Raw genomic sequence first — 16,962 nt, forward strand, 5'->3', positions numbered from 1 at the left:
TTGTCAGCAGGCGAAAGTTAAACGCACCCACTTTAGTCAGCTTGCATTTAGTTTCTTTCGTAATTCATCCAGGTTTACGAAATTTGGTAGAAATGTGCGGAGCATAAACATTAACATAGTACATTTCTTTCAAATTGGATTAGTGGCTCAGAAGTTTCCCCGCCGCACGACTCACGCGAAGACAAACCAAAGGCTTGAGAGAAACAAAAGAAAATCACAAAGAAAGCAACCGGCAAGCGTGATGACCTGTGAGTGTGAGGACCTGTGAATGTGATGAGCGTGAAGACCTGTGTGAGGACCGTGAGGACCTGTGTGAGTGTGAGGACCGCGAGGACCTGCGAGTGTGAGGACCGTGAGGAGCTGTGAGTGTGAGGACCTGTGAGTGTGATGAGCATGATGACCTGTAACAGTGAGGACCGTGAGGAGCTGAGAGTGTGAGTGCCGTGAGGACCGTGATGACCTGTGAGTATGAGGACCGTGAGGATCTGTGAGTGTGATGACCTGTGAGTGTGAGGACCGTGAGGAACTGTGAGTGTGATGACCTGTGAGTCTGATGATTCGTGATGACCTGTGAGCGTGATGACCGTGATGATCTGTGAGCGTGACGACCGTGATGATGACGGCGAGTGAGTTTTGGTTTTGCGTTGAGCCGTGAGGGTGAGTCCGGGTGATGATCCTATTTTGAATAAATCGTGATCGTGAGTGGGCGTGAGTTCTGATTGAGGAAAAAATAATGATCGTGAGTTTGAGTGAGGACAGCTTAAAATGCCGACCTATGCTGACAAGTACTCTGCCTCAAGATCTCCATCCGCAATAAATGGTTCTAAGTCAGTGTTGAGCTTCTTGAGTTCTTCGTAGTTGACGTCCAGTTTCCGCAGAGTCGCTTCGATTTGTTCCACGTCGGTAGACCGAAGAATAGTGGTCGCCTCTCGGATTATGCGGGTGTTTTGCGCTCGTCTCGACGTCCTCTTCGTTCTTATTCTTTCCATATCGTTCCAGGGTAGGTAATAACCGGCAGTTGAAAGAATCTCTTACGTGGTCGTTCGTTCGAAAGTCAGTCCGGGTCGACCGATCGTTCACGGTTTCTTAGGGTCGTTCCTGGCTTGAAGTCCCGGGTTTCGGCACCATCTTTTGCGTAATGAGTCGCCACGAACTAACTTATAAAAAGGACTTGGTTTAATATTTACATGACCGCGGTGAGATCCATCCCGACAATTGCCCTGCTTTTTCGTCGCCCCAAAAACCAGAATGTCTCTTCACGCGCCATCCCTTCTTCTTCGTCCTCAGTCCCAGACACGATTTCGTTCACCAAAAAATGGCACAGGCGCGAGACAGAATCGCCCTCCATTAGTCAATTTCCAACACGGGATATATAACAAAAGTTGCTTCCGTACTAATCTGACAATATCGTTGATATATATATTAATATGTAGAGGACCGAGTATACATACCTGAGGAACACCGGCAGTTAATAATTGTAAACCTGAACGCTCATTGTCGATGACAACAGACTGTTGACAAAATTCTAAATATGAAGCCATAACGTCAAGGGTTTCTCCACGAAAGCCATAAAACTTAAGCTTCTTAAGTAGAGTGATATGATTAATGCGGTCAAACGCCCAAGAAAAGTCCACGCATATACCGAGAGTGGTACACTTTTCTTCAAATGATTTCAAGATACTTTCTTTCTGGGTTAACAAGGCAAGTTCAGTCGAACGCCCCTTTCGAAAGCCATACTGCGAGGGGGTCAGAAGAGAGAATTGGTCGCAAAACGAAGAAATTCTGGTGTGGATGAGTTTTTCCAGGCACTTAGAGTAGACGGGTAAAATGGAAATAGGCCTCTAATTGGATTTATAATTCTTGTCACCACGTTTAAAAATAACCACCACCTTGGCAATTTGCATTTGACGTGGAATAGTACCCGAAGAAATTGCACCATTTTAAATGTGGGATAATGCAGGTGCTAATAAGTCCAGGACGTATTTGACAGGCCTAATATGAATATCGTCAATGTCACTCGATTTACTATTTTTGGATTAAATTGAATGTACTGAAAACTTCGTATTCGTCAGTAGGGTGAAAAAAGGCACTGATATCATTGCGAGTTTCTCGGTAGCTTGTCAATAGAGGGTTATGACTTATGACTGCTATGAACAATGTTCGGCAAATATTTGTTAAACGATTTCGCGAGTTCTTGTCCGCGCAATATTCTATCGCCCACTTTGTTTGTTTCTAATAATGTATCAGTTGCGAGTGCGCTCCGTGTCGTCGTTACCTTCTTCACATTGCCCCTGTCCTTCGGCGCTTCTATCCAGTCATGAACCAACTAGCCCAACTGAACATTTCGTTTTTAACTGCTGCTTCGCTAAAAAGCGCTTTGAAATTTTGCAAAACATTACAGCTGGATCTCTGCAAGGCGGACAGATGAAAAATGACGACTATTTATGTCCAGTAACCGAGCTCTTTATGTCATTTCAAGACACAGGGGGAAAAAAAGAGGTCGCTACACGATCTAGTTGTGTTAAGCGTACAGTTTGATCCAGGTTTCCTGTGAACGCGCAACGGCGAGCAGCATGAGTTTCGGCCGTCAGGAGGAGCAGCTTCCAACCTACGAGCTATTCGCGCGCCTGCGTCGGACATTTTCGACCCGAGGACCCCGAAAAGACGCTGCAGACAGCGAGGATATCTCCGGCTGCAGTCCCCTCAATCTTTCCATACCTCCTCGCATACCTGCAGAACCTGACTGTACCCGAGTGTGAAAGTGATCTTAGGTTGAGATCCGGCAGCCACACGATGCAGTGTTGCACAGTCAAGTGAAGACGTGCCTCTGCAGATTGCGAATGAGCCAACGTATCCAAAAACTCATTAAAGAAATGGAGGTCCAACAACATGGCACGCAATGTTTTCCCTATCGTGGTGCCCCAGTTTCAGATTTATAATGCTCCAGGTTCTTGCCCACACACTTTACATTACGTTCACTATCGGTCTAATAAAGCTGCCGGGTGGCTCTAGATGCGCGCCAATATTTTTTTAACCACCGGGGTTTAAACTCCACCTAAGACGGGCGTTGGGCTTCGTGTAACTGATATTTTAGATGCGCAATAACACTCTCCATGTGATCGAGCTTAACCCCTAGGTCTTTTCGATGGCATCCCACATCCCCTTTGTAGGTTTTGAAGAAAAACCTAGAAATATTTTATGCCATATTATTTATGTTATTTCTTTATAATAAGTGTTCATCCTTTCTATACCGTTAACATCGCTGTACTTTTCGTGACAGGTGGGCAAGCGCCGGGAGCAAGCGAGGAGGCGGCACCTTCGTACCACTGCTTTATCGAGCCCCGTGAACGGAAAGTGCGTGTTTAGCACAAGTCATTTATTTCGGGATATATGAAACGGGTCTTGCTTCATTTCATTTATTTACATCAAAGACGTGTTTTAAAGACTCATTACGTGACGGGGGTAGGCGGCTAAATATAGGGTGTCCGAAGTCACCATGCTCGATCTAAAATGGAGTTTAAAAATCGACGCCTGCACGTAGCAATTTAAACTTTTCGTTAAAGGTGTATTTCACAGATCAGTTTTTTATTATAAAATTACAAAGCGTAGCTCTCTTTCTGTAAAACATAGGGCCAAGAAAGTTGTCAGGGTCAACGGCGGGCTGCGACGCAGACGACGAAGTCAACTGGCGGGGCGGGGCGCGTTTGGCGCTCGTATTGATAGATGGCACTGCCTCCTTATCGAGACTGCTAGCAACCATCGTGGTTGATTAAAATCAAGATAATCTTTTTTTTTTTTTTTAAAGTACCTTTGGTTTAAAAGTTAATGCGGACAATAAATGCAAAACTTAAAGTAAAAAAATGGACGCATCTCCACGTGGTGAATGATGTTGATTGGGGCGAAACTCTCGTGGTGCTGATGATACTGATTTTATTGTTCATATTTAGTGCTGATAGTGCTGATTTTTTTTATTGCTCATAGGTAGTGCTAAGTTCCGGCTTGCGTTTCGAATTCATTATTACTGCCTTAGGGTCGGTGAAACGCAGAGCCAGTGGTTCTTCTAGCGGATCAGCGTGGATCCGCTAGAAACCGTGGGAACGCATCTCCACCGCTTAAGTCAACGCTCAATGTCAGAAAGAGAATGTGTGGTATGGATCGTGGTTTTATACGCAGTTGAGCATTTGACAAGGCTAGACCCTAAGGGGTTCGCCCCTAAAAAAATGCGTCTGCATAACGACGGGGCTTTTGCTGCCAACAGATTTCGTCTGCGTGTCGCCTGCTTTCTTTCCCTGGTCGGCTACACCTTTGGGCACTGCTCCCAACGCCATCTATCAATACGAACGCCAAACACACCCCACTACTGGACCCTGTCGTCTGTGTTGCCGTCCTCCGTTGACCAGGGTGAGTTTATTGGCCCTACATTTTACAAAAAGGGAACTACGCTTTGTAATTTTACAAGAAAAAACCGACCTGTGAAATGCATCTTTGACGAAAAGTTTAGATTGCTTCGTGCAGGCGCCTATTTTTAAGCTCCCTTTTAGATCGGGCCTGGTGACTTGGCACACCCTATATATTCATAGCGACATGATCACAGCATATGTAATTAACAAAGAACAAAGAACAGAACTCGTTTTCAACTTAACAGACAAATGGAAGAAGGAAAATAAAGCATAGGAAATTATACAGGTTCTACTCGGGACACGTGTCTTTATTAGTGTCACGTGGACTCCAGAACCTGACATAAATAGGACTGTTTTATTGGTTATTATATTATTAATAATAATAATCATTTGATTATCATCACTTTATGGCGAGGCTCAGGTGAACAGCTGTCTTCAAGCATAGTGATAAGCCCTCGACGTTTTGCAGTGGCATTAAAAAGTGTAATTGGTAAAGAGAGCAAAATCCACCATCTGGAAAGGAGCCTCCACAGGAAAAAAGAGCAAGGAAGAAGTACAGTAATTCAATGGTTTGATACAATAAAAAGCAAAAATGTACGTTCTGTTGATGAAAACAGGGTATTAGGAAATTATCTATTTAGTTTATATACATAGATTTATAAATACAAAAAACACCTGATCACCAAAAGCGATAACAAAATGTAACGGCGTACAAGTTAATTGACCGTAAGTTATGCATACCCTAAAGTACTGACCAACACAACGCAGCCGACCAGCACAAGCGCTGAGTCAACCTCTTTGTGTCTTTTATTATTTTTCTTTCACCAATAAACAAAATACTGACAAAATATTTACCCAGATTTGGAGATAATAAAAAAGTGAGGATATATACCTAATTGTTAGGTCCGAATGCGAGAAAGAAGAAGGGGCACATGCACTCTAAGAAATTCCTGCCCGTCTACTTACCCGCAAAACACTCAAAGAGCCAATCTCCGCGATCTAGGAAATCAGCTCAACAAATGATAAGACCTCAAAATAAAGTCTGCGCTGTGGCATTACGTAATGCAAAGCGTCATGCTTGCATTGCGTAATGCCACAGCGCAGACTTCATTTTGAAGTCTAAACTAGGGTTGTACGAATATTCGAAATTTCGAATAGTAGTTCCGAATAATACACTATTTGATATTCGCTTCGAGAAGAACTTCACTATTCGCGTTTTTCAAAGTGTTGATTGCGGTGGGTTAGCCCCGTTGAGTGCGCTTCTTACCGAGCACCGGTGCACTGCGGAGAATTAATACCCGCGGAAGCAAGCTCCGCGGGTGTTGCTTCTCCACATTACACCTGTGCTCGGTAAGAAGCGCACTCGACGGAGTAACCCGTCGCGATAAACACATGGAAAAGTATGAATATCGCAGTTGCGTGCTTGGACGAAAACCATACGTTCAAAGCGAGATGGTGCACGCGTGCCGGCTGCATATGAAAATAAATGGAAACTTTGTTAATGTGTATACTGTAAAACCCTTTATTTTCGGGGCCCCTATTTTTCGCGAATCGGTCACAGAGGACATATCGCGGCCACTAAATTTCGGAAATTCCAGAGACCTGCATTGAAATTCTTTAAGACAGAATTTTTCTCGTGCCTTTAAGTTTTGCAAATGTTTCAATTAGCGAAAATTAAGGGCTCGCGAACAGTAAGGGTTTTACAGTATCTACATTGCAGTAAAAGTTTTAAAATTAAACTGACTGTTTTGCAAGAGTATATGTCGGGCAGAGGTTCCCTTACAACCTGCATTCATCATGCGCGAGTCATTCTTTTTTAACTCGAAATTAAAGAAAGAATATTAAAGATTTGTAAATTCACTAAATTGGGTATATTTGGCCATTTCCATTGGATTCATTTTATTACAAATTTGTTGTTTATTTACCATCCCAAGACATCAGACCTTCTGAGGTCACAGTTCATAAATATAGATAGATTAAACTTGACTTATAAATGAACAGGTGGAACAACCTTCAGAAGTTTCGCTGGGGTTTTGCCTAAGCATTAAGTTTCCTAGTGAAAGGCGTGGAAAAGCTATTCGATATTCGATTCGAAAATATTCGGCCAAAACCACTATTCACTTCGAATTCGCTTCAAACTCAAACTCCACTATTCGCACAAGACTAGACTAAACAGATGTTACGCCTCATCATTCGCTGAGCTGATTCCGTAGATCGCAGAGATTGGCTCTTCGAGTGTGTTGTGGGTAAGTAGATCCGAAGGCATTTCTTAGATTGCGGTAGGGAAGGCTGTTGTTTGATCCGACGGAACGGTATAGATACAGTCTTGGCATCTGGTAGAACCCCTAATTTTTAAAGCAGTTGTACCACTCTCATATCCAGCCTGCTTTGTGCCGTTGCTCTCATGTCAGGCTTCACCGCTGTACTGACATGTTCGAAGAGGTGACTGATAAAGAGGACCATTTAAATTATCTCAATGGGCTCAGAAGTTTTCGGGAGTAAGCACTATTTCGTTTTTATTTTATGCAAACATTTCAAGTTTCAAATGTAGGGGGTCGGCGATTATTTCAACAGGGGCACATGCTTGGTGTTTTACAATAGTAATATTGCAGAAGATAGTTGTTTTCGTTCTCATTGTTCAGCAAAATGAGGCAAGGCTTTCATGATTTGTGCTCCTTAACAAGTTCTGCACATATCCACCTTCCAGCAAACGGTATTAAAAGCTGAATACGCTGTATCATTTCTGGCGGGAGAAGCAAGTGATGCTATTTTTTTTCGTTCTAACAAAACATTTACTTAGGCCGTAAATATATTCAGGTTAAGAAATTTTAGAAGTAAAGTGCTGTTGAAAAAGTGCAATAACAATTATATGATAATATAATTATCATATAACCAATACAAATAATATGATAATAACAATTATCATATAATTGTTATATGATAACAATAAGCATTAGGAATAGATAGGGTGTCGAACCGCAATTTTTATCGGTTCGGTTCCTGTTCGGGTTCACGGCTTTCGGTTCGGTTCCGGTTCAGTTCCGGGGAGCAAAAAATAACGGTTCAAACCGGTTCGAACCGGTTTGAACCGCTAAATTGAGAATATATTTTCCGCGTTGTTCTTGTTCTGGCAATATACACTATTTACGCAGTGAAACGATTAACTATATAGTTTCTTCGATCGTCCGTGCAATTTACTTTTGTTTTAGGTACCAGAAATATGAAATTCAGTTATTTAATTTCGACGCAAGAGCAGAAGAAAATCGACATTAACATACATAACGTCGTGTTCATACGACTCAACATCCCTTTTTTTACCATTAAAATATATTTTACCTGAATTAGAATGTTTAAGTACAAGAGTAAAGAGTTGAGTTGTTGGTACATACATGTAAATAGATCAGCTTCTAACTTACAACTATACTGTATTCTCTTGTCCTTTCTTCGTGTTTAAATAAAACTCCAAAGTTCAAGCTGATCTATTTACGCGGTATAAAATGTTGTTGTGAAGTGTGGTAGGTCGCCTAAAACACCCGTGATTGGTACAACTCTGTGTCGCAGTATTAAAAGTGAAATCGTGTCCTTGAACTAAGGAAATAATTACATCACATAAAATTATGAAATGAGCACCTCGTGGCCATATATATCATGAAATAATGTTTACGAAATACACTTCACAATATATATGTATATGATGACGACCCAACTCAGCTAAAAGCAATGGAATTTTCAAAATGTAACGAAAGTTTTAGTATAATTCTTTTCAGTCTATTTTTTATAGAAACACCGAGCGGCAATCCAAATGCCTGCTGTTCTAATCAAACATTGTTTACACTCAGCACCGCATGCATGCGACTAGTCATGCAGCAAGAAGTAATTGCAATCGTTCACTCTAATATATACGCACCTTCGCACTCAGATCGAATCTGGCCCAAAATCGCGCTTGCCCAACTGAACATTTTCTTATACAGAATAAGCTGGCATAGCCTGGCTGTTGAGGTTTGTTCTTGACAAGATGCCGGACAATTTAATTTGTAAATGAGCATCGCCCTTGCTAATTGATGATTTTAACACGATAGCCTTAGGGAGCGCATGTCGCAGAAAAGCCGATGTCGGTGGCGTGACTGAAAAATCCTGATTGGTCGATAGGTTGATGACGTCAGAGCTACATACCCTCGCGCAAGAATTTTCAACAACTCGCAATGCTTACGTGAAACGTGACATCACGCGTGGATTGAGAGTGATTAAAACATGACGTGTAATGCGAATTAAAGATCGCCATATGTTTCAAATGATTTTACTTTTAGAAGTAATTCCTTTGCCTTGAAAAAAATAAAGAATTTTAGGCGGGATTCGAACCCACGACCGAGTAAGACGCTTTTTCACTAGGCCACGCGAGGCACGCTAACGAGGCAAATGAGAATGCGATGCAAATGAGGCCCATCGACACTATCGCGTTCCACTTTTAAAGGCGAAGCTTAAGCGTCCTTCAAGATTCTTTTTTGTTAAGTAAAACGAAGTAGTATTTCACGTTCTACTCGACATGGCAGCTACTTAATTGGACACTTTCTGACTGTTTGTGTACGTATGTCATAGTTCCGGCCCGCGCCCCTGTTTACTTTGATTTTGTCCAGCCCACAGACACATAAAAGTCATGTTCACCACATAAAAGAGGCAATAGCAGACTTCTACATGTTTGAGAAGTTACATGTATGAGGAACACATAGTTATTTAAATTAGCTTCAAAATCAGAAATGTATGTAAGGCCGTCCCATATCACTTACAACGTGCCTGTCGAGGATAAAAACGTCGGAAAAGATTGGCAGAATACCTTTCAAATAATTTGGGGGGCAGTGCTTTAGGGTGGTCGGCCCTCTATTTATGTTGTCAAATATTTAGTTAGTAATTAAATATATTTTATACTGATGAATAAATTTTACTTTCAAAAGTTCACATAGCCGCTTGAGACCGACGCGGAAGAACGATACTCGAAACTACGCGAGCTGTGGAGTCTGCTTAAAAGTGTTTTTCTGTTTGCTGATTGGCAGTGTGAAACATCGGGTTGCAGGGTACGCTAAAAAGGACTCTGTGCTCACATGATGGATTGGAAGTCAAATACACGAAATGTTCAAAAAAAGAGAGATAATTAATGTTATTTGTTTCAAATAATCCCTTCCAGAACGCCTTACTGCAAAAAGAGATGTGTAAAGATGCACGCAATAAAATTCGTGATTTTACATAAATAGCGCGAAGGACAGACAAAGATTTTTAAAATCTTAGTATAAATTACATTTCATCAGCTTGCATGAGCTCGAAACTTCTCGAAATACTGCTTCCGGAGGCTAATGTTATGTTCGGTTTTACCTGCACTTGTTTTGGGCCGCCACTTTACAACACTATATGCTAGAATAGTCATGCGCTCTAACATTTCTCTAGGCTGCCATATCTCATCGCAAGACTGCTATAAATATGGCACAACTTTATAATTAGGACATCCATTGCTAGTGTTGCGAACATCGCATTTCACCAGAAAGCTGAACTATTTAGTATTTAGCATGGTATGTACGTGACATCATCACAGTATAGGCTGGTGGTCATTCTGATTTCTTCTTGCTGAGAAAATCGAATTTGACGGTGCAAAAGGCACGCTGCAGGAGGTTCAAGCTCAGTGAAAGCCAAGTATTTGAAAGGCACGTAATATTGCCGCGCGCAGGGTCACGGACTTCTAGAACTTTCCCGGTTATTCTTACTCCGGACATAACTTCTGTCGTTTATCCCTGCTTCTGTTGTTCTAGAAAGTGCGTGTTCATTCTCGCCCCGAGCGCGCTACGCTCGAACCTTCTCCGCCGAATCTTCGAGATAGTGACTCACTCTAGATAAGACGCCGCTCGCGACCTTGTCGAGTCAGTTTCGCCTCAGCGTTCGACCTTGCTGCTTCGCCGCCTTCGACGCCCGCGACGCTCTGTTGTTATCTTTCTATTTCCTTTTATTTTTGGCACAAGTTCGCCACATTAAACGTTTATTTCTTTCTGTGTATTTATTGTTTTTTGGTCACCACCCGTGACATTTTGGTGGAGGTGCGGGGTAACGCATGCCCCTGCCGCGTACCCCTCCGAGGGACCGCAGTGCAAGTCCGACGCCAAGCCCACGAAGAACCAACGAAGGCACTACCGAGATCCGGTCCAGTCGTCGCACCCAAGGCCTACACCCGGAATTCGGACTTCTGCCGCCCAGGACCAAGCAGCCAACGAAGCCGACGATGGCCAACCAGTCGCCGACCCCCGCCGCTCCTGCCGTCGTCTACCTGCCCGCCGCCCCTCGTACGCCGACTCCCTTCCACGGCGAGATCCTTGAGGATGTCCAAGACTGGATCAAGCACTACGAGCGTGTGGCGCGGCACAACGGATGGACTGCGGAGCAGTGCCTCCAGAACCTCTACTTTTCGCTGGAGGGTACTGCGAGGTATTGGTTCGAGAATCACGAGGCTTCGCTTACGTCGTGGGACAGCTGTGTGGCCGAGTTGCAGCGGACGTTCGCCACCCTACACCGACGGCAGAAGGCAGAAGATCTCCTCCGAATTCGAACGCAGGGCCCCGACGAAAGCGTCACAAGCTTCGTAGAAGATGTCCTCCGCCTGAGCGCCCGTGCCGACCCAGGGCCGCGGCTTGGCGGGGAGCTTGCGGCGGTCGTCGGGCTATGGCAGCGTAGCTCAACGTCGGTTCCTCCGGTGCCACCGTGGTGACGGGAACCTCTGGTTGGAGCGCCCGTTGTACTTCCTCGCGCACAGCCTCGGCAATGGAGAGCGTCGCTGGTCGACTTGCGGCTGGCAGCAACTGGCGGAGTTCCTCCCGGACGACCTCCCGGATAATTTCGCGGATGTCCGTACCAGGAGCGTTCTCACCGCCAAGCAGCGCGGTTGCAGCGACACTTGGATGTCGCTGGTAGTGGGAAGCGCGCGCTTGGAGGGCGCGCTCGATGTTTGTCGCCTCGGTGACGAAGGCTTCGACGGTGCCCGGCGGGTTGCGCACGAGGCCTCCAAAGATGTCGTCTCTCACCCCGCGCATGAGGACCCGCAGCTTCTTGTGAACTGTGGCTCGCGATTCTGCTGCCGTTTTGTTTTGGATTTGTTTTTGTTTTTTTTGTGCTGCATCGGGACGATGCGCTTTTAAAGGGGGGGATAATGCCGCGCGCAGGGTCACGGACTTCTAGAACTTTCCCGTTTATTCTTACTCCGGACATAACTTCTGTCGTTTATCCCTGCTTCTGTTGTTCTAGAAAGTGCGTGTTCATTCTCGCCCCGAGCGCGCTACGCTCGAACCTTCTCCGCCGAATCTTCGAGATAGTGACTCACTCTAGATAAGACGCCGCTCGCGACCTTGTCGAGTCAGTTTCGCCTCAGCGTTCGACCTTGCTGCTTCGCCGCCTTCGACGCCCGCGACGCTCTGTTGTTATCTTTCTATTTCCTTTTATTTTTGGCACAAGTTCGCCAGATTAAACGTTTATTTCTTTCTGTGTATTTATTGTTTTTTGGTCACCACCCGTGACAATATTATTCTTAGTGCATCGTCGTGAGGAACGGCGCGAGCGTCTGGCATGACAAAAACGTGCTTCTTGGCAAGAGCGTTTTTGCAAACAAAGTAGTTTCCGGGGTCACGCTTTTTGGTCTGCGGCAAAGATGCAGGGAAAAGGAACCTTTACAACACAGTATGTTTTTAAAACTCCCCTCTCTCCCCCTCCCCCAAACACACACACAGACGCACTTCTTTATACAGCGGTGCGGTTAAGGGCTAGTTTCCCCAGTGTCGTGTCCGTCAGCAAACCAATGATGACACTAAACTCTGGAGAGCTACCGCCATCTATAAATGACGACGGCAACCAGACAACCGGCAAGCCGGTTGTCTGATTGCCTCCGTCGCTCATAGAAGGCGGCAACCCCTCCAGCTTTTCCACTCTGGCTTGCCCACTTGCGGCCGGCCATTACTTCATTCCCACAATTGTACAGCTTTTCTGGTCTTCCTTCTTCACCAGAGTGGAAAGGCTGAAAGTATTCCCGAGGAATTGCCTCCTTCGTTCGTGTTTGTTAATTCGACAATTTTATTTGACACTTGTTAACCGCAACTTTTCATTGCTTTTATTTTGCACCCTGTGAAGTTTAAAGGGGTCATGAAACGATATCGGGTTGGAATGTTCATAACTTTTCCGAGGCGTACTGGTCCCCTGGTCCAAGTGTACTCGCACAGGCCGCCACTGATTGAGAAGCTTCTAGGTCGCGGTGAAATTGCGAGGATTAAACGTGACTATTTCTTTTAGTCTTGCCTTCCCAAAGATTGATGTCGTCATTTAGGATCAAAACCACCCGCTTGTCGACAGTCGAGCGCGGCTCATGGATTGGACGGGAGCACTGCGTGAGCACCGTACATCGGCTCGTAGCAATTAATGCCTCGGTGGACAGTTGGGTAGTGGCTCGTCTCCAACCAGTGCGGTGTTAAGAATAGTCGAACTCTAACAATGCCTGGAGCTCAGCACGCGTTTTCTTCCTTTAAAACCCCTGCGCGGCGATATGATTAACGTTGGAGGCATAAGATAGGCAACAGGCCACGTGGCCGCTTCAGGCTCCGAGTTGGGATGAACGATGCTGATATTTCTCTAATTTTTTGGCGACTGCCATTGCCTAGAAAAAAGAGCAAAGCCAAGTTCAATCAGTTATTAACGTTAGGGGGTTATCCTGAGTAGTATTTAGTAATGAATAGAAATATTTTATAGCTCATTTAAGCAAAATGCAGAAGGGGTCGAAACTTGGGCAATAACTTGAGAACGACGCTTGTGTGAGACTTACAGTGACTACCAACGGTCGGCTGTTCTTCATAGGTCACTAAAATATCTTCTTTTTTTAGGTATTCCTTCCGTACGCACATGTAGTTCTATGTAAAGTCATATTAATAAGTCGCATTTAGTCATTTCAGAACTTCTATTCTCAGGGACATCTTTCAGATGAAGTTCAGCAACAACGAAAAAATGTTTCGGTGCCTCAATAATGTGAAATTGGTCTTGCAACATTTTTTGTACTTTCAATAAATAGTGCTAAGAAATCACCCATTAGTTTTCCTCTAATAACAGATGCAGAAAAAAATAAAGGAGAGAGGCAGCTGTCGATATCTCCTCAACTCGCAATTTGAACAAGCGGCCACGTGATCTGAAGCTAATTATATACCGCCAGTGTTCATCACAGTCATGCCCTAGGCGGCTAGGGTTTGGAAAGCAAAAGCTTGGGCTGAGCTTTAGATATTGTTAGAGTTGGGCTATTAATTCTCATATTTAGTTGACATTAGCCATTACCCGAATATTTGGCGATGCTGATTGTCATGAACCCGAGCACTCAACTAGGGGTTATGAAAATCGCTTACGTCACGGTGCCACGTGACTCTCAGAGCGAAATTGTAATGTCATGTTACGTCATGCTGTGAACAACGTTAATACATCTAATGACTTCCTTAAATTAAATCGAGTTGACGCAGTGAGTCACGTGACGTCACGAGGCCACGTGACGTTACAAGACCACGTGACATTATTTGACAACATGTATTGACACCATAACGTCACGTGGCAACGTGACATATAGTTAAACCTAGTGCCAATACAAAGGTGTCACGAAAACCCACAATTTATCATACATTGCAATTCTCTATATGGTGGTTTGATCAATAGATAGAAATACAGCCGCCATTTTTTTATTCCCATATGTTCATTTTGTGATACTAACAAAAAAGAAAAAAAAAAGAAATATTACCCTGAACCGTTTTGAACCGGTTACCGTTATATTTTTTTTCGGTTCGGTTCCGGTTCAGTTCCAAGATGGCGGCGAATATTTCGGTTCGGTTCAGTTCCGGTTCGGCTAAAAATAACGGTTCTGTTCCGGTTTTCGGTTCAGTTCGGTTCCGGTTCGACACCCTGGGAATAGACACTTTTTAGATTACATAATTACACTTTTCTTTGTGATTGTTGGGCTTTACACTTGCTTATCAATGGCAGAGTTCACCATCCGTATTTAGCATTTGTTTGGCATAAATTGATTGATGGAATACAAAAATCAAATTAAGGAAGCCGACAGGGTAAAGCATCCCCTAGATTCAATGCACGATACATCTATACGTTGCGCTCATTTCTAATTTACATACATTACTGAGGATGTTATTTACGACGGATGCTTTGTAACTTCTTATTCTTAAAGGGGCGGTGCAATGATTTTAACACTGAACGAATGTGCAGCTTGCATTTTTTATATTGCTTACTTCGGCATAAGTAAGAGAAAAAGTGCCACCATACTGCAAAATACCTCTATTTCGTTGCGTAATCGCAAAATAAAAAACGCTTTTTCTCCCAACCTGCGGCCACGTGGTGGCCGCAAATGGAACCTGTGGTGTCACGTCATTCGGAGTGGTTTTTGTAAGTGACAGTGTTAGGCAATTGTAGGCTTGATTTAAGATTAAGTTTAAAAAATCTTGTTGTTTAGGCATGCAGAAACGCTTGAAAAGCCTAATATTTCCGCTAAAAGATTTGTAGCGCCATCTACCGCAAGTCAACCAAACCTGCCGTCGCCGTCATCCGTTGACGCCCGAGGCGCCTACGGCGGCTACACGAGCAACCCGGACGTTTTATCTTTCCCTCGCTCGACGGAGTGCGTTGGTCGTGGTCCGTAGTCTCGTGGTATCGTTATTGTTCCTGGTGTCTCGACTTCGACTGCCCGCCGCGTCGACTGCCCGTCGCACAAGTCCAACTGGCTTACTATACGCAAGCATCTTGCGCTCGACGTCGCTCAGGCCGTCCGCCCATGCCGCCATGTTGGTCGAAAATCGTCGGGAGAGCGGGAGAGCGGTGAGCCTGGCGAGCCGGCGAGCGCTGGGGAAACGGAAGCCAGAAGCACCCAACCGGAAACCAACGCCACTCAGAATGACGTCACAAGCGAAGCTGATGCCGTTTCAATGTTGAGTTGAGGGGTGTTAGAGATACCAATTTCTTTCATATTTTTAATGAAAACTAGGGCAAGCAGGAAAGAATAGTTTTCGGTCCTTCGTTTTATATGTGGCCGGGATCAATTCCCGCAATTAATTAGCCAAAGTCCGCAAATTGTTGCACCGCCCCTTTAAGAATCTTGCTCTTCTGGACAAAGATGTGATCGATGAGCACAAGAGAATCAATAAAAAAATTCAATATGTAATACTAAGAGGCTCCTCGGACGTTGTCTTTACCAGACTCCTGGTATGTCGTCTATGAACGCATATTACATGGGCCGTTCAAGGTTGACCGGGACTTCTATTCTTACAGTGAATTGGAACGTTTGACAAGCACAGCACTTTGTCCGTATTTGAAAGTATTCTTCGTGCACATTCAGGCACCGCTGCCGATTGTTTCGGTAGCTTTCAGAGACTGATTTCTTTGGCATATAAAAAACTGAGTTGAGTGACTGCAGTCAGATGAATGTGTGGATGCGGTTTATTTGTGCACCGGCTTCTGTTCTTTGCTAACTGCTGACGTCATTTGTATGTTCTAAGCATCGTTTATTTGCCATACAGCTCTTGCAATCTTCACAAACTTCCAGCTGGTTTAACTTGTACTTTCCCCAGAAATTCGATTATGCACCTCTTCTCCACAGCTAGACAGAGTGCTCGCCGCCGTAACAGCTGGAACTGCTGCACAGGCGTCAAAAACGTCATTCGGTTCGTATAATATATAAGAATGATTGCGTTAACGTCCAACGCAAGTTTCATTATGCTACAATTGTTCACTGATTTTTTATAGACAAAAGTCCTGGTCAACCTTAAAACGACCCTTGCAGTTTCGAACTGCTTATGGCTTTCAGTGCTAAAGATATGTTTTGGCGAGGAAATGATGTAACTCTTCAACTGTTTATTTTTTATGGACGTTTACTGCATCTTACAAATCCAATGGCCACGTGGTTCTACTCCTTTCATTACTAGTTACTCCCAGACGCTGCAGTGATTTTCAGCAGCAGATACCTCAGATGTTCTATCTACATGCTTTGTTTTCTTGCCTCCGATGTGCTGATCATTGCAGGAAGCTTCTCGACCGCTGTGTCTACCGCAGACAGTGTCCAAGGCTTTCCACGCGTCTAAGGTTTCTGCTCTGCTTGCATGTTTGAGTCATGTTGAAAAACTAAAAGAAACACAGAAAGGAAATCAACATTGCAAAAGTGAGCACACCCAGGTGTCTTAGAGTCCCTATAGTTTCCAAATTACACCATTGTATTCTTCTTTAATGTCAGGTTGATTCTTTACTGAGACCTTTGTTTACTTCTTACCTTTTCTGCTACTCTTTTGCAGATAATGAATCGTTCACTTTTTGTGTAGCCATTTGAGAACAACGTCATCAGCAAACTCGGAGGTTCAGCACTGGACCTACACAGGACCAGCGAGGAACTTCTCGGAGCTAGCTATCAGAAGCGATATAGATTTCCAGAAGGGTGATCTCTGTCTTACTAGCAGAAACTGGATCAGACGAAATTCTTCTGGCAGCTGGTAGATTAACCTGGTGGAAGGAACATGCA

Source organism: Ixodes scapularis, unplaced genomic scaffold (genome assembly GCF_016920785.2).
Source record: "Ixodes scapularis isolate PalLabHiFi unplaced genomic scaffold, ASM1692078v2 PGA_scaffold4__175_contigs__length_147842914, whole genome shotgun sequence".
Taxonomy (NCBI): Eukaryota; Metazoa; Arthropoda; class Arachnida; order Ixodida; family Ixodidae; genus Ixodes; species Ixodes scapularis.